At 43.4% G+C, this 27,145-nt stretch overlaps 1 protein-coding gene across 4 annotated transcripts in view; it reads right to left on the bottom strand.

Moving 5' to 3' along the window:
- Positions 1-27,145, bottom strand: part of CPNE4 (copine 4) — an 879,187-nt gene that overhangs the window by 753,440 nt on the left and 98,602 nt on the right. The window contains exon 2 of one of the 4 annotated variants that reach the window (XM_033929998.1): positions 4,548-4,719. The exons of the other annotated variants lie outside the window; for them this stretch is intronic. The gene's annotated coding sequence lies outside the window, so the exon portion shown is untranslated. The remainder of the gene's footprint in view (positions 1-4,547; positions 4,720-27,145) is intronic. 4 annotated transcript variants of the gene reach the window in all.

Here is a 27,145-nt window from a genome sequence, read left to right as displayed (position 1 = left end):
CCATTTTCACCAGTTTAGCATGAAAGGGTTGGTTTTGCTTGTGGAAGATCTTGAGACAGTTATTAAATTTTGAGCCTGTCGGCACATGTGGAGGCCAACATAATATGTTATTTTGGGAATGTCCATTAATGCCTAATTTGCATGCAGGTATATGTTAATCTTTTCCAAATACCCACTAACATGAGAGGGTGGAGACTGGTTTAATGTGATGCTATGCCTAAAGGCTTGCTTCTGACTCCATTTGCATGGAGGCAGGCTGCTTGTAGTTTGTGTATATATATATAGGGTTACCAGATGTCCGGAAAAACCCAGATGTGTCCTCTTTATAGGGGATTGTCCGGGCTCCCGGACGGACTTTCCAAAAGCTGGCATTTGTCCAGGTTTTGGAAACCCCTGATGTGCTCTAGCTGCATCTGGAGGGCCTCTGAGCATGCGCAGATGTCACACACATCCGTGCATGCTCCAGGCCCTCCAGACGCGGTTGGAGCTCGTCCAGAAGGAGGTTTTGTGGGGCTAGGGGTGGGGCTTGGGGCGGGGATGGAGGCTGAACTGGACGGGGCTGGGATGGAATGGGATGAGTTGGAGGCAGAACAGGGCAGAGAAAAATATGGTAGCCCTATATATATGTTATGCCTGTAATAGTTAAGTCTGTGATAGATTATATAGAAAATGGGTTATATAATAGAACTATAACATAACTTTATTTTTCTATATCGCCATAATCAAACAATTTCTAGGCGGTTTACACAGAAGAAGGCTGGACAATCAGCGAAATACAGATAATTAAAATACAAGAAGTTTCTTAAATATATTCAGTATAAAATTTTGTTAACAGTAATATCCACATTTAGGAAATGAATTTATCAAACAACGCTGACTTAATTACTTTTCGAAATGCACCATAAGACAACATAACTCCACCAATACAATTACCCCACCAGGACTGCTGCTTACTTGCTTGAAATGCAAGAGTCCTATCCAAATAAGCCCCTGTAGTCTTGTAGTTCCCTGCAATAGGCTTTTTAAGAACACATACCTAGCTTCCTATGTCTTATGGGACTCTTCTATTGGCATGCTTGTTTCCCAAGCATGCTGGGAAAATAGCCCCCCCCCCCCCCTTCTCTCTTTCTCTCTCCTTTTAGTCTCTAAAAGTTAAGTCTGCAGCATGTTTCTTCTGAAACTGTCGTGCTTTATTAGGGTTGCATGAACCCTTTAAGTCCTCCAGAACTGGGATGTAACAGGGTGGGGGATGGATGGAACTAGGTAGGCCTGGGGGCAGGTCTAGGGGTCCAAATTCTTGTCCAGCACATCTGAACTGTAAGTTATTTTTCCTTGTTTGATTACTGCATTAGAGATTTTTTGCTCAAGAGTTCTGAGTCTTCTCACAGTAAAGTTCTATACTCTGGTTTAACTTGCAGTCAAGCCTAGTAGAAGCAATTTATTTGCAAAGACTGTACAGGCTTTTTAACAAGTACAGTAATGTTTAGTGCCTGGACCTCTAACTACACAGTTAGAAAACCATTCATTACTGCCCCGCCCCTTACTCAATCCCAGAAGCTGTGAAGTCAAAATTTATTTAAGGACTGACCTACACAAAGCATAAACATCACTTTATTATTTAAAGGGTAGTAATTTTACTTACCAAAATCTAAAATAGATTAGGCCAATATTCAAAACTACTAATGTGGCCAGCATGAGGTACAGGCCAAAAACTTAAGGCTCCTTTTACGAAGCCGCGTTAGAGGCTTTAGCGCACGCGACTTTTAATCGCATGCTAGCCGAAAAACTACCGCCTGCTCAAGAGGAGGTGGTAGCGGCTAGCACGTCTGGTAGTTTATCATGCGCTATTTCGCACGTTAAACCGCTACCGTGGCATCGTAAAAGGAGCCCTTAATCTTTTATACATTTCTCAACATGGACAACACATAATATCTGGCTATATAACTTACCATGTGGGTAATTTTATAAAGAGGTTTTTCCATATGAAAGGCCTTTTATAAAAATTAGATATGTGATGACAAAATGACCTGTTTTTACATCCCCCACAAATAGGCATATTCTGGGGTGAAGTTTGGGTGGAGTCATGAACTGCACACTCCCATACATCGATATCTGCCCCTGGGCAGGTATAAATTAATGCAGGGACATTTTAGTTGAAATTGTGCAGATTTTATGAGTCTGTTTTAGAAAGATACCTTGATGCCCCTGTCTCTTTATAAAACAGTGTGGGGAAGTGGTATAAATTGCAGACAAAAATGTTTGCATGTAACGAAAAGAACATGGGTAAACCATGATATCAACTGTGCTCCATCCCACCCCTGACCCTGAACACACCTATATGCAGGTCATATTAAAGAACACAACGTTTTGTTACTGCGTGTATTTTACACGTGCAACCTCTGAGGCAATGTTATAAAATCCTTTTATATATATAAAAAGGTCTTTACAAGCGAGAAACCTTTTATACAATTACCCTCTAGAGCACAGGTGTCAAAGTCGGTCCTCGAGGGACGTAATCCAGTCGGGTTTTCAGGATTTCCCCAATGAATATGCATGAGATCTATGTGCATGCACTGCTTTCAATGCATATTCATTGGGGAAATCCTGAAAACCCGACTGGATTACGGCCCTCGAGGACCGACTTTGACACCCCTGCTCTAGAGGGTGCAGTTCTGTAAAAAAAAAAAAAAAAAAAAAAGGTGCTAACATTATGCACACATTATCCCCTGGAGTTTATATATGGCACTGAAATATCCAAGATGCAACTAAATCAGTTAACAAGCTATCAAGTAGGAATTAATGGGTCTTAGCAGTCATTAATTATACTTAATTGGCACTAATTTGGTTTGCACATACGCCTGCTTGTGCGCTATTCTAAAACCCTGAGCATCTACATCCCATAGCATGCAACTCATAAGGGGTGTGGCCAGGAGAGGGGCATGAGCAGGTAACGGGCATTCTGAAAAAAAGCATGCAGTTTTATAGTGCCTGTTATGCGCTGAAATGCCAAGAGCTGAGCACTAAATTTTCTAAAGGCAATTTTTTAAAAAACCCAAAGTACTCTTGTTTGACCACAATTATCATAATTACCTCAGGGTTTCAACAACAATCTGAATCTCATTTTCTTAGGACTTCAGCGGTGCCTTCAAAACTTGACTTTCTCATAGTTTAAAGATTTATGCACCGACTTCGGTCTAATGATGAAATTGGTGCAGAAATCTTTTTTTTTTTTTTTTTAATTCTTTATTCATTTTCAAAATTACAATAAGTGTTAAATATATTCATTCACATTCACAATAAATACATCACTTACAAACAATCATTTGGTACATTTCCTAAATTCTTATCCCTTCCCCTTCCCCATCCCTCCCACCCATATAATTCCATAATCATAAGAACATATAATAATAAAATTCCCCCCTTCCTACACCTTACATTGATAAATATAAGGGAAATAATGTCAATTAATCTTTACAATATTTTGTTAATGGTTTCCACACATCCTGAAATTTCTTAAAATAACCTCGTTGTATTGCAATAAACCTTTCCATTTTATAGATATGGCATAAATCTTAGAGCTATACAAAAAAAGTTAAGCTTTGAGTGGCACTGCTGAAGTCCTAAGTAAATGAGATTCAGATTGATGTTGAAACCCTGAGGTAATTGTGATAATTGTTGAATATCACCCCCCTAATTTTAGCTAGAAGCTGCCTCAAGTAGGCCTGCTCTCACCATTGGAAGCCAAGAAAGGTCAGGCCTGGCTAGTACCTGGGGGATACCAGGTACTATAGCCTGAGAGGCCCTATGTTGGGCAGAAGTGGCACTGGGTGGGAGAAGGCAATAGCAAACATTGCAGGGTGGATTCCTCACTATGCATGTGGCCAGCTTGGTGGCATCATCTATCCATCCAATTTTAGCTGACCAAGGTGGGTCCATGAACAGGCTTGGGAAAGAAAATTAGGCACCTAGTAGGTCTAGGTCTGCCCAGCCATTTTACAAATTCTTTCCTCATCTCCAGCTGTGGGCCAACAAGCCACTCCTCCTCATTTCTATATGCATGCAGTGTTGTACTCGTTCTTTTATGCAGGTACTTTCTCTGTCCCTAGTGGGCTCACAATCTGGGTTTGTTTGTTTTTTTTACCTGGGGCAATGGAGTTCTAAGTGACTTGCCCAGGGTCACAAGGAGCTACAGTGAGAACTGAACCAAGTTTTATAGGATCAAAGTCCACTGCACTAACCATTAGGCTACTCCTCCACTCAGAAATGCCACAGCGGTTCCCCAGGATGAGAAAGTAGGAGGACACAGGTCTCTTCTCATCTTGGCATCCAGGGCTGCTGGGACAATGACCTTATGCTGAACCCCAGGCCAGGAGGATGGTTAACCTACCAGCTCACCCTGAAAATCACACTGGAAGTTTAAAAAAATCTCTCCAAATACTCTATGTGATTACAGAAATATCCAAATGTTTTTCTGGATGAAATCCAGACTTGAATCATGGGAGTCTAGTTTTTCTATGGCAAATCAAACCTGCACAAACTATACCAACCTGCGTAAATCAGATTAAGCCACCCCAGATGTTACTGTTACAGTTCAAGAAACGGTTTACTGCCTTGCTGAAACACAGCGGAACCTTTCCCTTTGATTCTTTGTGACTCTTTAAATCATGATTTATTATTTTTACTCCACAAGAGAAATTTGAATGTCAGCATCAATCTTTCCTAATGGGGACAAGGAAAGGAAAGGATAAGAGACTTTCGCACTTCTCTTTTTTTTTTTTTTGCAGGAGCTAAATGTAACATTATAAAATCCAATACACAGTGCAGCGAGGTATTCAAAACTTGTTGTGCTACTAACAAGCTACATGAGTTATTGCACAATGAAAGTCCCCCAAAGTCCCCACTGCTTCAAAATGACAGGAAATGCTGCCTTCTTCCCTTTGAATTCTTTTAGCTGAAGAGGAAGATTCATGAGCACTAGGGACCTGATTCTATAAACAGCCTCACCTGTAGGGACCAGTCAACAAGGCTGTCAATCAACTGTGCAATGCCATTTATAGAATCATGCCTAGCAACATCTAAGCGGACTTAGGCATTGCTAGGCAACCTAGGGTTACCAGACATCTGGATTTCCCCGTACATGTCTACCTTTTGAGGACATGTCCGGGAGTCTGGACAGCTTTTCAAAACCCGGCACTTTTGGGTTTTGAAAAGCTTCTGATGTCGGGACAGCATCTGCGCATGCAACATGGCGATGTCAAACACACATCATCGCGTCACATCCGAGCATGCACGGATGCTGTCCCGACACACAAACAGGTTAAGGGGTGCGGGTGGGGGCGGGGGCAGGGATGGGGCAGGATATGGGCAGGGCAGGATTAATTCATTGAGGGCCCCTAGCCACACAAGTACACTGGGCCCCCTGCCCTGCCCCACCCCACCATGCGCCCAGGCGGAAACAGGAAGCTGCGTCAGAGGGAAGCTTTGGGCAAGCAGCATCGCTTGCACAATTACAGTTCCTGTTGCCTTTCTTACCCACGTTACTTGCTTGTCTTACTTTCCGTCGATTGGGGGGGGGGGGGCGTTTTGCCGATCAGGGTGGGGCCAGCGTTGTCGATCAATGCTGGAGGGTCCCATCGCCGTTTGGAAAAAACAATGTTGATGCCCTTCTTTATCGGGCCCCCCTGACCATTTCGGGCCCTAGGCACTTGCCTACTTGGCCTATTGGTTAATCCTGCCCTGGATGTGGGCAGAACTGGATGGGCCTGGGGGCTTGGACATAAGTCCAGATTTTCTTTCGGGGAAATCTGGTAAACCTAAGGCAACCTAGAGATAGGCACTGGTATATTAGGCCAGGTTTTACTTGGCCTAATTTCCCAGCATCTACTGTACATCAAATGCCTAGTGATGCCTAAGTCAACCCTACCTATTATCCGCCCCCTAACCACACCTACTTTTTATGCAGGTATTATTAGGCGTCAGAGGGCACCTCAACCTAGGCATCGCTAGGTGCCATGCAGTATTCCACATGCAACCCAAATTAACATAGAAACATAATGGCAGATAAAGGCCACATGGCCCATATAGTCTGCCCATCCTTCAGTAACCATTATCTCTTTCTCTCTCTGAGATATCCCACGTGCCTATCCCAGGCCCTCTTGAATTCAGACACAGTCTCTGTCTCCACCACCTCTTCCGGGAGACTGTTCCTTGCATCTACCACCAAGCCCTTTTGGACATGGGAGAGGCCAACATTGTATTGCACATGGCAAGAGAGAAGTGGGGCACCTTACAGGGCATTGCTGTGAACTTCACAAAAAAAAGTGCCACATAAACATCTCACCAGAACTCCTTTATAGATCATGGTGAGTACCCAAAACCCACTATACCCACCTGTCTACAACCCCAATAGACCTTATGGCTGCAGGTGCCACCAATTTGGCATACACTATAGGGTTTAGAGGGGGTTTGGGGGGCTCACATATTCCACCATGAATGTAGTAGTTAGAGTGGCTTATGGGCCTGGGTCTTCCTCTCTAAGCCACCTCTTTGCAGCTCTACTAGGCTTTCCTATGTCAAGTGCTGATGTTCCAGAGGCAGGTATGTAGGTTTTTATTCTGAACTTTGTGGGGATGCGACAGAGTCAGTGAACACAGGGTGTGTGGTTGGGGGGAGATCTTTAATTTGTCCCTGCAGTGGTTCTCTGATCACTTTAGATACCTTTTGGGAACTTATACGTGTCTTTACATCATCTAACTCACTACATATAAGTTCCGTCTAGGCAGTGACGTCAAAACTTTGATTATCCCTGCAGGTTGACTAAGTCTAGGTCAGCCCACATCCTGCCCTAACCACTCCTCCAAAAACTCGCGAGAACTGATGGCAGCTATTCAGAAAGCAGCGCCGGCCCAAACAGGAGCGCGGAAAGCTCGCTGTTGCCAGCCAATACACTGCTGAACTACAATTGTTTTTTCAGCTTCTCTATTGCTGGGCTATCTACATTCCACTACGGTGTCTGAGTGGAGATCGTAAGGACATAATCATATATGGTACACACTGGGGTATTGGTGGGAGGGGGGAGGGGGGAGGCAGGAGAAAATATGAAAAGTTCTTTATTATAGTACTGCTTACTGTGTTTTGGTTACGGTTTTGCTGGATTTGCTCATTTTTGTTGTACTTGTTTTGATAGCTAATAAAGATGATGTTTAAAAAAAAAGGTACAACGGGGTGAGGGGTGTTTTAAAAAGGTACTGGGAGCCCAAATAACTTTTTGTTGATCTTCTTTGTTTTCTCACCAATTGCTGGATCTTAATTGTAGTTTGGGGGGGAGGGGGTTGTGCTGGTACAGAGTTGGGTATTTACCTAGGGTCAAATAGTCTCTTGTTGATTTTCTCAAACCTTTGGGAGGGGGTGAAGGGTGGTTCTTCCTTGGGGACCAAAAGAGTCCAGGTCCCTGATAGGGTAAACAGAGATTTCACATATTTAGGGTGTATGGGGTTTGGGAGGGTGGGGGATAGAAGTGCTCTCTGTATAACATAAAATTATGATGGTTCTTTCACCACATTGTTATTGTTGCTTTCTGGTTTCTTGTGGCTTTGGCTGTTATCCGGCTTTGTTGTCATTTATTGGATTTGTTTTACCATCAATAAAAATATTTATATTTAAAAAAGGTATGGGGATGATTTTAAAAGGTATTGGAAGGGCAAGGAAAAAATTTTTAGTCAGCTGGGATGGATCCTTCCTGTCCCAGCGTACCACTAGACCACCAGAGGTGAGAGGGGGTAGGTTACAGGGCAGGGAAGGGGACAGGGTGCAGAGACTGGCAAGGAGTGTAGGTTGGGTGTAGAGCCTTGCAGGGAGTAAGGGGGGCTGGGTGCAGAGCCTGTTATATATATTAGTACACAATTTGGTTCAGAATGGTTTTTTTCTCGTTTTCCTTCTCTAAATCTAGGGTGCGTCTTATGATCAGGTGCGTCTTATGGAGTGAAAAATACAACAACCTGGTGTTTCTAAAAGTAAAGACTGTTTTGTTTAGCCTGTATGCTGATAGTGGAATGCAGGTGCTGTAATGAAGCAGGCAGAGGAAAAATGCAACCTACTTAGAAGTATCTTGTAGTTATGTGCCTAAAAGATTAGCTGCTAAAGATAAGCCTTTGAACAAACAATGTTCTGAACACACAGCGTGGAGAGAGCAGGAATGTCTTGCAGCTGCAAAATACTTGTGCTGAGTATAAGCACTCCTCATGTCATGCCTTAGAAAACCCGATTGCAACTATATGTTTCAAGGAAGTTGTCAGCTTTAATAATGCAGTGTATTTATTGCTGAAGCCCTGGAAGTTTGGCTTCCATATTGGATTTTTACTTATTTTCTTTATACCTTTATTTGGATACTGGTGCCTTGAGAGAGGTTATGAAGCAATAGTCTGTGTACTCACCTTGCCTGTTGAAGAGTTCCAGGGAAGAAGATTACCAAGATCAGGAACCTGAATGTTTGGTGTGGCTATTTAGACTTTATAAAAGGACACTGCTATAATAGCATTTTTCTTTCTGAAACCTACCTGTTTCACTGCATTACCTTGGATCCGGTGTTGGAATGATATGGGCATGATTGAGCTCAGTACTGAGCAGGGGAAGATATCAAATAAAGACTGGAATTTATTTCACACTATGCTTGAGCTTCAATTTCTTGAGTGACATTCTGACATACTAGGCAGTTGCCTAAAGCAGTGGTCCCCATCCCTGTCCTGCAGGACCCCCAGGCCAGTCAGTTTTTCAGGATAGCCCTAATGAATTTGCATGAGAGAGATCTGCATATAATGGAGGTGTCAGGCGTGCAAATGTGCTCCATGCATATTCGTTAGGGATATCCTCAAACCCGATTGGCTGGTGGTCCCCCAGGACAGGGTTGGGAACCACTGGCCTAGAGTATGTGCGGATGCCTTCCTGCCCGATGAGAGCAGGCAATGGGGGGGGGGGGGGCCAGGCTAGGGCAGGATTGGGAGCGAGGCTGGGTCTTAACAGGGTGGGGATGGGTGGAACAGGGCAGACCTGGGGGGGCGGGTCTTATGGGGGTCCGGATTTTACTAAAGTAAAATCTAGTAACCCTACTCATGCTCTATCCATGCACTAATTGGTTAGCATTCAGTGCTGTAGCTGTGCTAGCTGACAAGCGCTGGGAATGCCTACACTCCACCCATAAACATGCCCCCATCATGTAGAAAAATTTTTTTAGCATGTGGGAAGCACACGCAGATGCTGAAACTACCACATGTTAAATGTTTCCTGCAGCTTAGTAAAAGGTGTTTGGGTGGGCCCTTTGTTTATTGTTGGCTCATGTATACTTTTATTGGCTTTGTTCAATAAAAACTGCTTAAATATATAGGGGCCTCCAATACCCTTCCAAGGAGATCCACTCCCCCCCACAATTCCCTTCAACACTGATACTCCCACATCCTGATCCTTCCCTGAAACAGAGGTCCCTGGCATAAGATCTCCAGCACAACCCTCCACACATTCCCCCCTCCCCCCCAAGCACAAGACCCGGTATTCATGAATTTGATATACCACCTTTCTGTGGTACAATCCGAAGTAGTTTATGCACTATACATATACTTAACCCTTTCCAGCACAAGATCCTTCCAACACTTACTGGACTATCTCTTGCGGTATATAAATTGTTATTATTATTATTAAATGAGGGAACAGAAAGAATTTTCAGTCACTCCTTTGCACTAGGCTGCTGAAATCAAAATGATGCAGTTGATACCCAGCCCTATTTCTAGGAGAGCAAGATGCAAAAGTTTTCACTGTGCTTACTAACTCATATAAATCCCTGTACAACTTTCTGAGAGCCAGCATCACAAGCTGTCAGTCTGTAGTGCACTGAAGTATGAAAGTGTGAAGCATGACTGAATAAGTGTAACAGTAAAAGAGGAGTGTGAGATTGTGAATGAAAGGAAACGTTTGTAATAGGAGACAAGAGAAGGTGTAAATGTTGAATAATATATTCTAAAGGCAATGTGTTATAAGCAGAACTAGCCCTTTAAAAAATGCCATTTGTGAAGAAGAATTTAGACACAACAGGAAAAGAGGACTGTGGAATGCAATGATCTTGACAAGGCATTTATTAAGATGGTCCGTGTTTAGTCAAAAAGCCTTCTTCTGCGAAGAAGAGTTTTTCACTTAGCGACTCAAAGACAAGGTTTTATCCATATTTGTTATTCTTTATACCATTGAGTGAATACTGACCTGGACCCCTGAAGAAGGCTTTTTGCCGAAACACGGACCATGTTGGGTCCGTATTATATCATATGTCAGTCATTCATGAAGTGGAGATTATCTTATTTTAATTGACTTGTCTTAATAAACCCCTTGTCAAGATCATTGCATTCCACAGTCCTTTTTATGTTGTGTCTGGACTTCCGTTTTCTGACTGTGGAATCCCCGGGCCCTTTTTTTGGTTTATTCCTGTAGAAGAATTTAGAAATGAGAGTAAAAGAGGATACACATGTTCAAAATAGTTTATTTAGAGTTACCATATTTCTTCCTGCAAAGAACGAACACATCTAATCTAATCTAAACCTTGATCTTATATACCGGATCATTCCCCTAAGGGACTCGAACCGGTTAACAAAAACATAATCATAAAGATCAATGATGAACAGCAGAAAAGAAAGAATCGGTAGTTACCAAGATATAGTGATCAGCTAAGCATTTTATCAGTTATTTGTAAGGTATTTCATGAACAAGTATGTTTTCAGGGTTTTCCTGAAACAAGTCAATGAGGTAAGAATTCTAATGTCTGGAGCCCCGCCCCATTCCACCCCAATCATGCCCTGTTCTGCCCTAGCCACGTCCCCACACAAACCTGCCCAAACAGCTGAGTGGCAGGAGTGCTTCCCCTGCCTCTCAGCTGTTTGGCCTTCCCCTGCTGGCTCTGCACATATGTGAGAGTCGCTCTCACATAGTAACATAGTAGATGACGGCAGATAAAGACCCGAATGGTCCATCCAGTCTGCCCAACCTCACAGCAATCAATTGAACGGGAGAGATGGGGATTACAACGAACCTCCTCGCAAATCATTTGCATGCAAATCATTTGCATGCAAATCATTTGCATGCATCAATAGCTCTTTCATAATCGGCCAAAACTCGGATCGGAGTGGACTCAAGCGGTCTTAATGATCCTGTTTAGTGCATCTAGCCCTTAATCATTCATTGCTTCAGGTACAAATTAATGCCCTTTTACTAAGGTGTGCTAACCGCTAATATGGGCATAGTATGCCAAAGAAGGCTTTCTGCAATTTAATTTTTGGGAGGGGGTGTTGCAAGGGCAGAGCATAGGCAGGAATGAGCATGGAAGCATTACCCAGCTGCCACCTAAGTGATCGCATTACTACACACTGGTAAGCACAAAGTTAATGCCAAAGCTCTCCCCCCCCCTCCCCCCATTCTATAAATGCTGCTCAAAATTGTGTGTGCAATTTTTAATTGAAAAAAAAAAGAAGTCAATTAGCACCAATAATTAGGCTCTAATAATCGATTATTGATGCTAACTGGCAACAATTTGGATTTACGATGGATCTTGCTTGGAAGTACTCTAAAAGATGTGTGGGTTAATTTTTATATGTAGCTGAAAAGGGGGCATCGACAGGTCTGTGCATTCACTAAAGATGCATACAGTATAATAGAATTCAGGTGCCTAACATAAGAACATAAGAATTGCCATCTCCGGAACAGACCCTAGGTCCATCAAGTCCGGTGATCCGCACACGCAGAGGCCCCGCCAGGTGTACCCTGGCATAGTATTAGTCCCCATATCACCCTAAGCTTCTCATAAGAGATGTGCATCGAGCTTACCCTTACCTATGTCACCTTAAGCCACTCATAAGGAGATGTAGATCTAACTTACCCTTAAACCCTAGAACGGTGGATTCTGCAATTACCTCTTCTGGGAGAGCATTCCAGGTTTCTACCACTCGTTGTGTGAAGCAGAACTTCCTGATATTTGTCCTGAACTTGTCCCCCCTTAGCTTTAGTCCATGTCCTCTTGTCTGTGTCACATTGGACATTGTAAATACCGTATTTGCCGGCGTATAAGACGACTTTTTAGTACCTTAAAATCATCCCCAAAGTCGGGGGTCGTCTTATACGCCGGGTACAGTTTACATGCCCTTACTTGCGGGGCTGGATGTACTCAGTCGCGCGGCTCTTCTTCTCCCTACCTTCTCTGCTTGCAGCACAGAGCCGAACGGAAGTCTTCCCGACGTCAGCGCTGACGTCGGAGGGGAGGGAGGGCTTAAACAAAGCCCTCCCTCCCTCCGACGTCAGCGCTGACGTCGGGAAGACTTCCGTTCGGCTCTGTGCTGCAGGCATGGCAGGTAAGGAGAAGGAGAGTAGCCTCGCGGTTCGAGGGGCGGCCGCCCCGCCCCGGTTGCAGCACAGCCGGCCAGGTTCCCTTACTTTTGTGGCACTTCCCCGACCGACTGATAACAGCCCGGGTCCGACAATCCTCCCTGCCCTGTAGCCGCGAATCTAAATACCTTCTTACAGCAGCTGTAAGAAGGTAATTTAGATTCGCGGTTAAGGGCAGGGAGGTTTGTCGGACCGGGGCTGTTGTCGGTCGGTCGGGGAAGTGCCACAAAAGTAAGGGAACCTGGCCGGCTGTGCTGCACCCGGGGCGGTAGAGAAGGTGTGCGGAAGAAGGGGTCGTCTTATACGGCGAGTATAACACAAAACTCTATTTTTTAACTGAAAGTTGGGGGGTCGTCTTATACGCCCAGTCGTCCTATACGCCGGCAAATACGGTAGTTTTTTTATCCTGCTCTATTTGGTCGAATCCTTTCAGTATTTTGAAAGTCTCGATCATATCCCCTCGCAGTCTCCTCTTCTCAAGGGAGAACAATCCCAGTCTCTTAAGTCGTTCCTCATATTCCAAGTTCTCCATGCCCTTTATTAGCTTAGTTGCTCTTCTCTGCACCCTCTCAAGTACTTTTAAATCCTTCTTTAGGTATGGAGACCAATGTTGGACACAGTATTCCAAGTGTGGTCTGACCATCGCTCTATAAAGCGGTAGTATTACTTTCTCCGATCTACTCGTGATTCCCTTCTTTATCATGCCTAGCATTCTATTTGCGTTCTTCGCTGCAATTTATGTCAATTATGAGGTATTGACTTTCAATAATTATCAGTGCTGATTAAGTCTATTAAACATGTTAGGCGCCTACATTTAGGTGCTATTTATAGAATTTCCTCCTAAGTGCTTCCGTCTTAATTAGTTTCACTGACCACGTGCCAATGACAACCTTAGTGCAGGACCTGAAAATGAAAAAAAAAATATATAGAAAAAGCCCTCTTTGGAGAGGTGCTAGAAATGGAAAGTAAAGGAGAAAGTCTAACTTTGTCTGCAGAAAAAACCAAGCAGGAGAAACAAACAAAACTGCAGACTGTGTACAAGATGCAGGCAAAAATTTATTGTACCAAAATTAAAATGCAAATAAGTAAAATAAAACCCTTTTACCAATCAAGGGACCCGACATGGTCCGTGTTTCAGACAAACCTTCGTCAGGGGTCCATGATGAAAAAGGTTGGGACATACCATAAAAAAATGAAGATAAGTAACAAAGTGCCTGTATGTTGTGTTCGCCAAGGATCGCTGCAAAAAGTAAAGCGTCTCAAGGAAGCAGTTGTTTACCGGCACCAGAGCGGGAGTAATTCCACATTAAGTATTGATGTTCAAGCATGTATCGACACAAAGCACAGATATACTGTATAATGTAAACATCTGGGGATGGAAAACATCTGTTTGGAGCCCCGCCCCATTCCACCCCAACCATGCCCCGTTCTGCCCTAGCCACGCCCCCACACAAACCTGCCCAAACAGCTGAGTGGCAGGAGTGCTTCCCCTGCCTCTCAGCTGTTCGGCCTTCCCCTGCTGGCTCTGCACATATGTGAGAGTCGCTCTATTTGATTTGATAACTACATTTTTAATATTCAAGTGCAACACAAACATATCTTTTCCTACTGATTTGTTCACTATATACCACACAGAACCAGAAGGATTTGCCATTCCAAGCATGTCCTCATACTTAAAAAGTGCAAAATGATGTAGGGGGTGAATGACGGATACCAAAGCTCAAACTGTGAAAGCACTTAAGAAAGGACTGATTTGGATACTTACTCCCTGTTTTTACTAATGTGCGCTATGTTAAAAAGGCGCACGCTAACCGCTAATGTGTCCATAGACTAACATGCACGCATTAGCGTTTAGCGTAAGGTTAACGCGCGCTAATATTTAGCACGTGCTAAAACACTTAGCGCAGCTTAGTAAAAGTAGCCCTTAATAACTATGATGGGCACCTCAGTGATTGCACACTCATAATCTGTGCATGCCTGCTACACACATGAAGATGGCTTTCTAAAAGCTCAATAGATAGCAATGCAAGTTCAGCTGTAAAATTATTTAAAGAGAACTCTAAAAAAACAATTTTATTTGCAAATCATTTTGGAAATCACTCTCATTAGTCTTTTACTTTTTGATTTATGGTTCTTTTTTTTCTCTATTACCATTCTTTACTTTTTTTAAAAATTATTGTTCACCGAGTTGAGCTCTTCATTTGGTGATGACCCGGCATACAAAGCTTTACTTTAGTTTAATTTTGTGTGTCTCCATTCATTTGGGTCATTTGTTTTAATCCATTCAAAAGTGGGTTCTAATAAATATAAGACTAAAAGTCAGCTCTCTAGCAGTGATTTACAAATAAGTGGTCCAGCCCAAGGACACCTGATATCCGGGGTGAAACTTTATCCATGTGCTCTCCCACAGAAGAGGCCAAGGGCTCTACTTCTTCCCACCCCTTCTCATGTCCAGCATTTCTCACTCCCTTTCCTATTCCTTCCAAATTTCTATCATCTCCCTTTCTGTTCCCTTCCATATACCTCTCCATCTAGCATTTCTTCCCCCCCCCCAACATGTCCAGCATCTCCACCTTCTTGTCTTCCTCATCACCCTTGGTGTTGTTGCCTCCAAAGTACCTTAAGCTGGGCTGAACTATGTGTGTCATCATGGCCTTTGAGGATGTATGAATGCTCAAGGACTGTTGACTCCTGCTCCCTATGAACTTCTGGTTTCAAAGGGAGTGGGATATAGAAGGATTTAGCATGCATGAGCTGAAAAGTCCCATGCTTCACTTTCCACATTTGGTGTCACTGTTATTCTGCTGCACCGATGCCAGTCCTGCCCTAGAAGGATGCATAGTCTACCTATCACTATCTCTCACTAGCCCCTCACTATCTCTCTTCACTTATCTCCTTCTATGATCCCCCCCCCCCCTCCGTGAGCTGGTAAGTCCTTCCTATCTGTGCCCTTCTCTTCAACTGCCAACTCCAGATTCCGTCCCTTCTGCCTTGCTGCGCCATATGCTTGGAACAAGCTGCCCGGATCCTAAATCCGTCTCTGGCAGTGTTCAAGGCCCAGTTAAAATCCCACCTCTTCGAGAGTGCTTTCAACTCATAACTCTTTTCACCTTGGGTTCTGCATCCCAAACCCTATATGTCATGTCTGTCTGTCCAAGTTAGATTGTAAGCTCTTCCGAGCAGGGACCGTCTATAAATGTCAAAATGAACAGCGCTGTGTATGCCTTTCAGCGTTATATAAGTGATAAGTAGTAGTAAGTAGAACCTAGAAGTAGAGCAAGCCCTCATAAAAGGAAAGTAGTATCTCAGTGTTGATGTTGTAAGGAAGCACTGCACATTTGATAGCAGCATCAGGAACACCTCTGGAGATTGGGCTTGTGATGTCTGCCATAAAATGTTCTAATATACAGCAAATGGATCTTTTTACATAAAATCCAACCCAATAAATAAATGTTAACAAGCTAATGGGGTTACCAGATGTTAAATAATCTATTTATATAATAAAAAATGGTCATATGCCTAACAATTAATAGATCAATTTAATTATTCCATTTCTAATCCTATCTTACCCTTATTGAAGAAAGAATTCCTTAATATCTTAGGTGATATATTAGGAGGAAGGTATATCATATATTGATAGTTCTCAGTGCATAGGACCTCGCATAACATACGTTATCCCATATGAAGAACGTCTGAACAGGCTGCGCTTATATTCTCTCGAGGAGCGCAGAGAAAGGGGGGGACATGATAGGAACATTCAAATACATCACGGGTCGCATTGAAGTGAAGGAAGAAATCTTTTTTTTAAAGGGTCCCACGGCGACAAGAGGGCATCCGCTGAAACTTAAGGGGGGAAGATTTCATGGTGACACCAGGAAGTACTTCTTCACCAAACAGGTGATTGACCAATGGAATGGTCTTCCACGCCAGGTGGTCGAGGCCAGTAGCGTACTTGACTTCAAGAGTCGATGGGACAAACAGGTAGGGGTACCACAGAGTTATGCTTAAAAGATGGATACCCCAGGGAGGGAGGGTTAGTCTTCAGTGGGCAGACTTATTGGGCCGCCGGCTCTTATCTGCCGTCATACTTTATGTTTCTATGTTTCTATCCCAAGTCCATATTCTCTTTTCAATGTATAATCATCTATACCATATCCTCCATCTCTTCCCTTAATCCTTAAAGGCTCACTATTTATTATTAATAATTTTTATAAAGATTTTATTTGATTATTTGTCTCTCTCTAAATTATTAAGAATATATAAAAAAGAAAACTAAATTAATGTACTACGTTCAATAATTCTTAATGTTCTAAAACAGGCTTTCAAGATGCTCACCATAATTATTCATCAGATATATTTGGTCCAGGGATTGGGTTGCTTTTCATGTTTTGATTACTCCAAGCCAAACACCTTCTTACTACACCTGGGACCAGAGTCGGGAATTATAACTAGTTGTGTGGGATTTTTGCGATAACTAGAACTAAATCACCAATTTCCACCACAAACGATCACTGCTAAAGTGTTCAATAACAAAGGAAAGTGGGCAACATTATTCACTGACACATTAATCAGGAAGGGAAAAAAAAACCCTCAGAACCCAGTCTAAGATGTACTTTAAACAATCAGATTTCAACAGGTGATATCAAAACTTGTGTCCCCAGAAAAAAAAGAGTAGCAAGGTCTGACTGACGGTGGCCAGTATTTCACTGAAAAGCTACATCAGGGTAAACAGGACCAAACTTTGAAATGGAAGAGTGGCCTAGTGCTTAGAGCTGCTAGCTCAGCACTCTGAGGTTGTGAGTTTGAACCCAACCTGCTCCTTGTTATTCTTGGCAAATCACTTAGGCCCAGATTCTATAAACGACACCTTAAGTTAGGTGCCCTAACGGATCCTAACTTAAGTGGAAAAAGCCATTTAAAAACAATATCATTTCAAAAAAGATGTAGATGCCTAAAAAAAAAAACAGGGCCTGCAGCTACAAAGGCGCTTTACGACATCAAACGCCACTGTAGGTATGGCTAATATGACAATTCACGTGAGAGGTAGACACCAGAAATGTAGGCATTTAAAACCCTGGCCTACGTTTCTGGCACCTGACATGCGATCGGCGGCCGGTGACCATGGTGCCATTTATAGAATCCAGGCCTTAATCCCTCCATTGTCCCAGGTACTACAGTTAAGATTGTGATCCTTCTGGAACAGATAGGAAAAATACTTAAGAGTGCCTGACTATTATTTAACATATTGTAAATCACTTTGGCCCGGATTCTACATATGGTACCATCAGTGTCAGCTGCCTAAAAACCAACCTTTGATCGTGTGTCAATCAACACAATGACACCGTTTATAAAATCACGGCTTCGTGAAAGGTAGACGCTAGAAATGTAGGACAGAGTTTTCAAGGCCTACATTTCCAGTGCCTACCTTTCACGTGAATCGTTCCTACAGAGGCACCTATATTTTTAAGGCACTGTTTATAGAATATGGGCCTTTTGGTAAATCTCTTCAAGAAAAGGCAGTTAAGCATACTTATAGGCGTTTCCTTCTCAATTAATATGTGTTGGTGAATAACATCACATACTGTCTTTTGTTATTAAACAATTTAGCACAATTGTTTGTAGAAATTGATGATTTAATTATAATTTGACTTTGTTCCAGTTTCCTCTGCTTTTAAATACTCAACCAGAGTTGTGAACCCCAGCCTAAGTTCTCCATGGAACTACTAATGGAAAGGCATAAGCTAATTGCAAATAAATACATAGAAAAGGGCCGAGTTCCAATAGATGTTCAGCCTGCCCTCCTGATAGGAAGAAGATGGGTATGCACATAGTTTGGGATCTGCAGTTAAATAATGTGAATGCCCATTATCAACTCATTTTAAAATAAATTAGTTATGAGAACCACTGCTACACTTACGCTATTAGGCTAGTATATGCAATTAGGTACAACCGAGGATGTGCAAGGCTGGGAGATCAACAGCGCATTTATTTATGTTGTTTCCATCATGACTATAATGTAATAATACAACTGGGACTGAGCAAGTGCTTTACATCTGGAAACCAGTACAGTTTGCACTCAGATTGCTAGAGAGAGCTGCCAAGAGTCAGCTCTTATGTGGATATCACAGCACAATTTTCAGTAATTAGACATCCTGTCACAGATTCTGAAGGGAGGAAGTAGAAAAGAACAATGCTACTGTAATTAACCAGTTACCAATTAGGGCAATGAAGCTTGTGGAATGGGGAAGGAAAATGAGTTGCTGAAAGCCATTCCTCGTGGCAAGCAAGGTGGGCATCCAACAGGCATCCCTGATACTTACGCCTCTGCTCTAACCATAACACGGTATCTGTTTGAAGGGCTACCTGCTTCATTGACACTTTGCCAATGTTCTATATGCATTATAGAGGGCAGTTTTAAAAAAGTTTTATATAGGCAAAATCATCTTTGGAAACTACCCCCCTCCTGTGGCTAAAAGGTCATGTACAAAAGGCACAAAAGGATAAAGTTGACATCATTAGCATCACGTAAACATGGTGGAATGATGAAAATGTCCGGGACACGGTGCTACCGGGATACAAACTATACCACAGAGACAGAGTGACTCAAAAAGGAGGAGGCATTGCCATATATGTCAAAGAGGGAATTGAATCTACTGGAGAGAACATGCCACAACAGCCGGATAAGTTAGAGCCTCTATGGGTCACAATTTCGGGAACAAATGGACCAGAAACGACGATAGGCATCTACTACGGGCAGTCCGAAGAAATTGATGGAGAAATGACCGATGAGATTAAACGCAACTGCAAGGGAGGCAATGCAGTTATCATGGGCGACTTCAACTATCTGGGGATAGAATAGAACCTAGGCACCTCTAGCTGTGCTAGAGAGACCAAGTTCCTGGAAACTGTAGGTGACTGCTTCTTGGAACAACTTGTCAAGGAAAATAAAAGAGGAAATGCAATTCTGGACCTAATTCTAAATGGACAGCGAGGACCGGCACAAGATGTAGAAGTAGAAGGGACGCTGGGAAACACCGATCACAATACGATCCGCTTCAACCTGGAAGTAGGGTCAAAACACCGGTCCAGAATGACAGCCACGGCCCTAAACTTCTGAAAAGGGAATTACGAAGGGATGAGACGCCATGGTGGGGAAGAAGATTAAGAAGAGCATAAACAATGTAAAGACGCTAGAGCAAGCTTGGTCTCTTTTTAAGGATATGGTCACCGAGGCGCAAAATCTATATATATCGCATATCAACAAGGGATCAAAGAGGAAAAAGAAAAAAGAACCGGCGTGGCTCACTGTAGAGGTAAAGGAAGCGATCAGAGACAAAAAACCTCGTTTAAGGAGTGGAAAAGGTCAAAAACGGACGAAAACTGGAAGAAGCACAAACAGCATCAACGCAGGTGCCTTAAGGTGGTAAAAGGTGCCAAAAGAGATTATGATGAAAAAATAGCCAAGGAGGCGAAAAACTTCAAACCGTTCTTTCGATATATTAAAGGGAAATGACCCGCGAAGGAAGCGGTAGGACTGTTGGACGACCAAGGAATAAAGGGAGTGCTAAAGGAGGACAAAGCAATCGCAGATAGACTGGACACGTTTTTTGCGTCTGTATTTACCGAAGATGATATACACAGCATACCAAAACCCATCAGGCTATATGCTGGAAGTGAAAACGGGAAACTGACAGGGTTGAAGATCAGTCTGGAAGAGGTATGCAGGCAGATTGATAGGCTTAAGAGCGATAAATCCCCGGGACTGGATGGCATCCATCCGAGGGTCATCAAGGAACTGAAAGGATAAGCTACCCCCTTGATTAAAGGGGAAGCGGCCACAAATGGGCCGAGGGCCGACCCAGAGAAGCACGGGGGGGGGGGGGGAAAGGGGTGCTAGGGACAGAAAGGAGGTGGGAGAACAATGAGAGGGGTAGGCCAATCAGGGAGAGGGCAGGGGGATCAGGTCCCAGAGGAAGAGGCAGAGACAGGAGCCAGAAAGAGTAGTGCAGGGAAGAACGCAAGGCAGCAAGGTGTTACAGCCAGGCAGGAGAAGATTGCACTTACCAGCGGGGGGCACCGTTTTCCTTCCCAGGTAGGCAGGAGACAATTGTTTTAGATGGCCGGAGCGCCTCAAACGCAATCGCGGAGTGGCAGTGAAGGCATAATTTTTTTTTTTTTTAATAAATTCTTTATTTATTTTCAACATTTTCAATAAGTGCAATACAAATTAAATACATTTTATATTTAAGACATCACTTAATATTCTTTCAAGAAACAAATCAATCTATATCCCTCCCCCACCCTATCCCATAACTATTATAAATTTTTTATTTAATAATCAAATCTTCAAAAAGTTCATTATGATATACATTTCATATCCATAAGAGATAATAAGCACTAATAAATAATCCAGTACATTAATTTTACAAGAATTCAGAGAATCATTTAAAAATAAATCCACGCTTCCTCCCTCCCCCTGGATGTGCACATAATATATCAGTAAAAATCAAATCTATAATAGATCAACAAAAGATGTCAATGCATAAAATTCAGCTGACATGCAGAGCAACAGCACCGGTATTGCAGGGTAGGAAAAGGATGCACCGCTTGAAGGATGCACCGCTTGACGGAGAGTGAGCACGCGGGGTGGCGAGGCAGCTGCGGGGATCACCAGCAGTACAGGGGGTGGTGCGATCTGGCATGTAGCAGGGAGCCATGTTGTGCGGCGGCCAACCGGAGCATTGAGACGCGATAACATGTCGCCGGGCAGGGGGAGGCATTTATGCGGCGGCCACATGGAGCTCTCGTGCTCATGCCGCGCAATGTCTCTCGGAGCAGGGGGGAGACATGGGGTAGGGCAGCCCATGTGGTGCTCCTGTATCGCCCAGCACACCAGCGGCAGGAGTGTATCAGAGTGTCGCGCTCCGGTGCTTCACATGGGGAAGTGTGTGGGGAGCACCTGCATTGCGGGGCAGATTGAGCAGCGCTGATTTCTTTTTTGAGAGGGCGTGTGGGATGGTGTTTGTTTTCGGCCGGCGTCTCGCAGTTTCAGGGGTGGCTGCACAAGCACGACCTAGGGCTCTGTGCGGCCATGTGGAACACACGCATTGCGGGGCGGACATGAAGACTCGCGGCGCGCCTCTCTGAGGCAGAGAGAGCAAGCGAGCATAATGCGGAGCTGATGAATTTAATGTTTTAAGACTGCAATGCGGAACGGATACATTTGATGTTAAGTACTGAAGGCATGGTGAAGGGGAAGGGAACCCACGCAGGATTACCACGTGGCCACAATGGGGAGGCCATTTTTGAATAGGGTAGTACAGGCAGCTATACAGGAAGTGGTGAATCAGGATCATTGGAGATGGGGGGAATACAAGTACATGAATCAGGATGTTAGCTTTTGGCAAAGAATAATTTCCAATTATTTCAAAGTACCGGGTTAATGTTGCACTACATAGGATAAACAAAACACGACCTAATTAAATATGTAAATATGCATACATAGATATATAATAATAATAATTTATTTTCTTGTATACCGCTCAACCCATAGTTCTGGGCGGTTCACAACAGAAAAATACTGAGACATTTCAGCACATGGTACAGTTTCATAGAACACACTATGTACAATCTAAAATTATATAATAAAGTAATAAAAGTGTTAAAAACATTCAAGTACAATATTAGAAATTATTGAAAATTAAAACATACTATATATATATATATATATATATATATATATATATATGTATATAAATACCAAACCCAGTAGGGAAGACAATGGAGCTCTTGGGTTCCGCAATACCAGGAGTGGATAGTACTGCGAACAGGAGGGCTACAGCTAACATGTTTTGTTTTTCTTAGTATTTCACCCACAGAAATGGCATCTCAGTGCGCAAAAACAACTAAGAAGCAGAAGCAGACGAGTAAGGCACAGCCGGGTCGAAAAGTCACCCAAAGCAGACCCAGGAGGGGGAAGCAAACACCCACACAGCAGCAGGACATGGAAGAACTGATGGTGGAGCTGCAAAAACAAGTAGAACAACATGGGACTGAGGCAGTGAAGCAATGGTTATATGCACAAGGAAGCGAGTCACAGTCTCCACGTAGTTGCATCAGGCCATCAACATCTGCGGGGTCATCAAGGAACTGAAAGGGACATAGCTGAACTGCTTCAACTAATAGCCAATCTGTCGATCGAATTGGGAAAGATTCCGGAGGACTGGAAGGTGGCAAATGTTACGCCGATCTTCAAAAAAGGTTTGAGGGGAGACCCGGGAAACTACAGACCAGTGAGTCTGACCTCGGTACCGGGGAAGATGGTAGAGGCGCTGATAAAGGACTGCACCATTGATCACCTGGACGGACACGGTCTGATGAGGACCAGCCAGCACGGTTTCAGCAAAGGCAGATCTTGTTTGACAAACTTGCTACACTTCTTCGAGGGAGTAAATAGGCAGACAAGGGCGACCCGGTCGACATTGTATATCTGGACTTTCAGAAGGCGTTCGATAAGGTTCCGCATGAACAACTACTTCGGAAAATTGCGAGGCATGGAATCGAGGGTGAAATACTCACATGGATTAAAAACTGGCTGGAGCATAGGAAACAGAGAGTGGGGGTAAATGGACAATACTTGGACTGGAAGAGCATCACCAGTGGGGTGCCGCAGGGCTCGGTGCTCGGACCCGTGCTCTTCAACATCTTTATAAATGATCTGGACATAGGTACGATGATACAAAGTTATTCAGAGTAGTGAAGACGCAGGGGGATTGCGAAGATCTGCAACGTGACATAATCAGGCTCGAGGAATGGGCATCGACATGGCAGATGAGGTTCAACGTGGATAAGTATAAAGTGATGCATGTTGGTAACAAAAATCTCATGCACGAATACAGGATGTCTGGGGCGGTACTTGGAGAGATCTCCCAGGAAAGGGACTTGGGAGTTCTGATTGACAAGTCGATGAAGCCATCCGCGCAATGTGTGGCGGCGGCGAAAAGGGCGAACAGAATGCTAGGAATGATATAGAAGGGGATCACAAACAGATCGGAAAAGGTTATCATGCCGCTGCACAGGTCCTGGACCTGATGGGCCGCCGCGTGAGCGGACTGCTGGGCGCGATGGACCTTAGGTCTGACCCAGCGGAGGCATTTCTTATGTTCTTATGTTCCGGACCATGGTGCATCCTCACCTGGAGTACTGTGTACAGCATGAAGAAGGAAACGGTACTACTCGAAAGGGTCCAGAGAAGAGCGTCTAAGATGGTTAAAGGATTGGAGGAGCTGCCGTACAGCAAAAGATTAGAGAAACTGAGCCTCTTCTCCCTCGAACAGAGGAGATTGAGAGGGAACATGATCGAAACATTCAAGGTACTGAAGAGGATTGACTTAGTAGATAAGGACAGGTTGTTCACCCTCTCCAAGGTAGAGAGAACGAGAGGGCACTCTCTAAAGATGAAAGGGGATAGATTCCGTACAATCATAAGGAAGTTCTTCTTCACCCAGAGAGTGGTGGAAAACTGGAACGCTCTTCCGGAGTCTGTCATAGGGGAAAACACCCTCAAGGAATTCAAGACAAAGTTAGACAAGTTCCAGCTGAATAGGAACATGCGTTGGTAGGGCTAGTGTCATTTAGGGCGCTGGTCTTTGACCAGAGGGCCGCCGTATGAGCGGACTGCTGGGCATGATAGACCACTGGTCTGACCCAGCAGCGGCACTTCTTATGTTCTTATGTACAGTGTTCCCCCATAAATTTGTGGTTCGCAAATTGCTGACTCACTCATTCGCGGTCTGCTCCAACCGCCTCTTCCTGTAGTAATGTCGGGCTATACCAATCAGGAGCTGCGTCTCTAAGAACCACTCTTGAGTTCTGCACAGAACTCTTGTTTAATTATTTTAAATTTATCAGTTAGCTTCAATGTATTGGATCCTTCCTGAACTTATAGAGAATCTACCTAATTGGCTCGTTCTTGAAAGTCACCTCATGGCCCCACTCCATCTTAAGCATGCATTGAGTATCAAGCTTCCAAAAATTTATAAAAATTATGATTTTTCATTCAACTTGGAAAACGTTAACATTTTTTAAAATCTTTTAACGCCAGTCCCTATAAAGAAAACAAAATGTCAATCCCTATGGCTGAATTCCAAAGTAATGATAGGGAAGTCAAAAATCTTATGGATGGATGGATCATCTACTTTAGATGATGTAATTACGGATGAGAAATTTGCTTCTTTACTTCAACTACAGGAATTGCCTAATATTTCAAAAACTCCAGTAAGGATGCAAAAAACTTGATAACACAAAATCTAATAGATGCATGCAGGCACTTTCATCTTGGAGTGGGGGGCACTGGATCATCTTTTCATTTTATTGTCCATTGATACTTAGGGCTCCTTTTACTAAGGTGCGCTAGGGCTTTAACGCGCAGAATAACACATGCTACATTGCCTCACGTGCTAGACCTTAACGCCAGCATTGAGCTGGCGTTAGTTCTAGAAGTGTAGCGCGTGGTAATTTCCCGCATGCGCTAAAAACGTAGAAGGAGCCCTCATTTCTGGAAATCAATTTGGGGCAAAATTAATTTTATTTTAGGTGTCTCTAGTCCGTTGTCCTATGATGTGATTATATTTGGGACAGCGTTGAAACCTAAAAGTCCAATTGACAAAACTAAAGATAGACTTCTTTTTATAATGACTGGGGTGGCCATACAGCTAATTACTAAAAATTGGAAAAATTGGGATCGTCTAAATTTTACTTTTTGGTGGGAAACACTCTGTTTATATTACCACAATGAAAGAATGTTAGCAAAGCAGTAAGGGAAAATCAAGAATTTTAAAGAAATTTGGAGTCCATTGGATTCATTTGTTAAACACCTTTAAGATTTGTAACTTACGTCCCAGATTCAATCTTACTTTTACTAGTTTCCACACGCATCCAGGGAGGGAGGGGGGGGAGAGGGATGGGTAAATTGATTCAGTAATTAGCAAGTATGTGAGTGCTGTTTATTGATTATTGAATATTTAATTGTACTTTTTATATGCTTAATAAAATCAATAAAGATTTAGGTGATGCTAGGCATCCGCGATTAGGGCGCCAAATGTAAATTTGGCTCTCTGTGTCCATGGGAAACCCCTTCATATGTTAAGACCTGAAAGTGTTTTAAACCAGTAGGAGCGGACTCAAAATTAAGAATTTTGGATCTGTTTCAGAAAATTTGGTATTTTCTCCTATCCCAGCTCCCCCCCTTTATGAAGCCGTGTTAAACTTTTTTATCACCGGCCACAGTGGAAATCTCTTTTTTTGATCTGCTGATTATTAAGGAGAATGATTGTTTTACATCGAAAGTGTTCCACAAAGAGACTGAAAGGAACACATTTCTCCATTTCTCGGGCAGCCATCCAGTGCCTTGAAGAAGAGCTTACCCTTCTCACAGTTCCTACAGTATAGAAGGAACAATTCAGATTTAAGATTATTTAAAGAGCCGACTAAAGATCTCAAGAATCATTTATTAAACAGAGGCTACCCGGTAAAGGTGGTGAATGATGCCTACAAGAGAGCAAAGCTCTGCAACAGCGATTTACTGCTTAAGAAGAGAATCTCCCCTGCAAAGGATTGGACCCCGACCTGTGTTTTGAGATATTCTAGTGGAGCTGAAAGGATTGTTTCTATTGTGAAAAAGCATTGGTCCATCCTTCAACTTCACCCAGTGTTTTGAGGGGAAAATCTGCATTTTGCCTTTAGCAGAAATTCGAATTTAAAAGAGATCATGTGTACTGCAGATACTACACTGAAGGGACCCTCAGTTCTGAGAGGTAGCCATACAAAATGTGCTCCTGCAAAATGTGTGATTGTACCCTGGAACTGGACGAGCATTTTGAACATTCTATCTCTAAAAAACTTTTTTTATCTGAAATATCAAACCACTTGCAGATCCTGTTTTGTGGTGTATCTGGTTATTTGTCCATGTCCAATGCTTCTTGTGAGACAGACCATAGATCGTTTTAGAGTATGATTTGGTGAGCATAGGAGCAGTGTGAATTGTAAAAGGACAGAAGAAACTCTTGTTCAACACTGTCTAGAGCAGTGTTCTTCAACTGCCGGTCGGTGGACCGGTGCCGGTCCGCAGAAATTTCCTGCCGGTCCACAGGGCCGGCATGTGCATAAAGCCCCAGCCGCTGGTCCACGGTGCGATCGATGCGGCATGGTCTTTGGGCCGCCTCCCTCTGCCTCAGTGCTGCAGTGCACAAAGCCGTGGGCAGAATCTCCTATGCGCGTCCTGCGCCTGAACCGGAAGCCTTCTGTCTGATGTCACAACGTCAGAGGGAAGGCTTCCAGATGAGGCATGGGATGCACGAGGAGCCGTTGCCCACGGCTTTGTGCACTGTAGCACTGAGGAAGAGGGAGCCGGCCCGAAGATAACACCGGGGAGCGGTATAAAACGGTCAGGCGGGAGAAGGCCAGAAGGCAAGGCACAGCTTGGAGAGAGAGGGAGACAACAACGGTAGGGGGAAAGATTTTATTTTTGAATTTAGTGATTGATTTACATCTGCTGTCTGTTCAGGAAGAAATGCATTTGTTTCTTTTCTTCTGGGGTTGTACTGCTTGCAGAACCTTGCATCTTAGGGTTTGTTTGTATATATTAGTACTTTTAGTTTTTGGGTCCCGTATTTGCATGAGGTTATCTGTGTTATGGTAGGAATGAATATTGAGAAGCATACAGTGTTCTTTGTAT

This window comes from Geotrypetes seraphini, chromosome 2 (assembly GCF_902459505.1).
Source record: "Geotrypetes seraphini chromosome 2, aGeoSer1.1, whole genome shotgun sequence".
NCBI classification, from domain to species: Eukaryota; Metazoa; Chordata; class Amphibia; order Gymnophiona; family Dermophiidae; genus Geotrypetes; species Geotrypetes seraphini.
The sequence above is the reverse complement of the archived record's forward strand: the minus strand, read 5'-3'. Positions and strand labels throughout refer to the sequence as shown.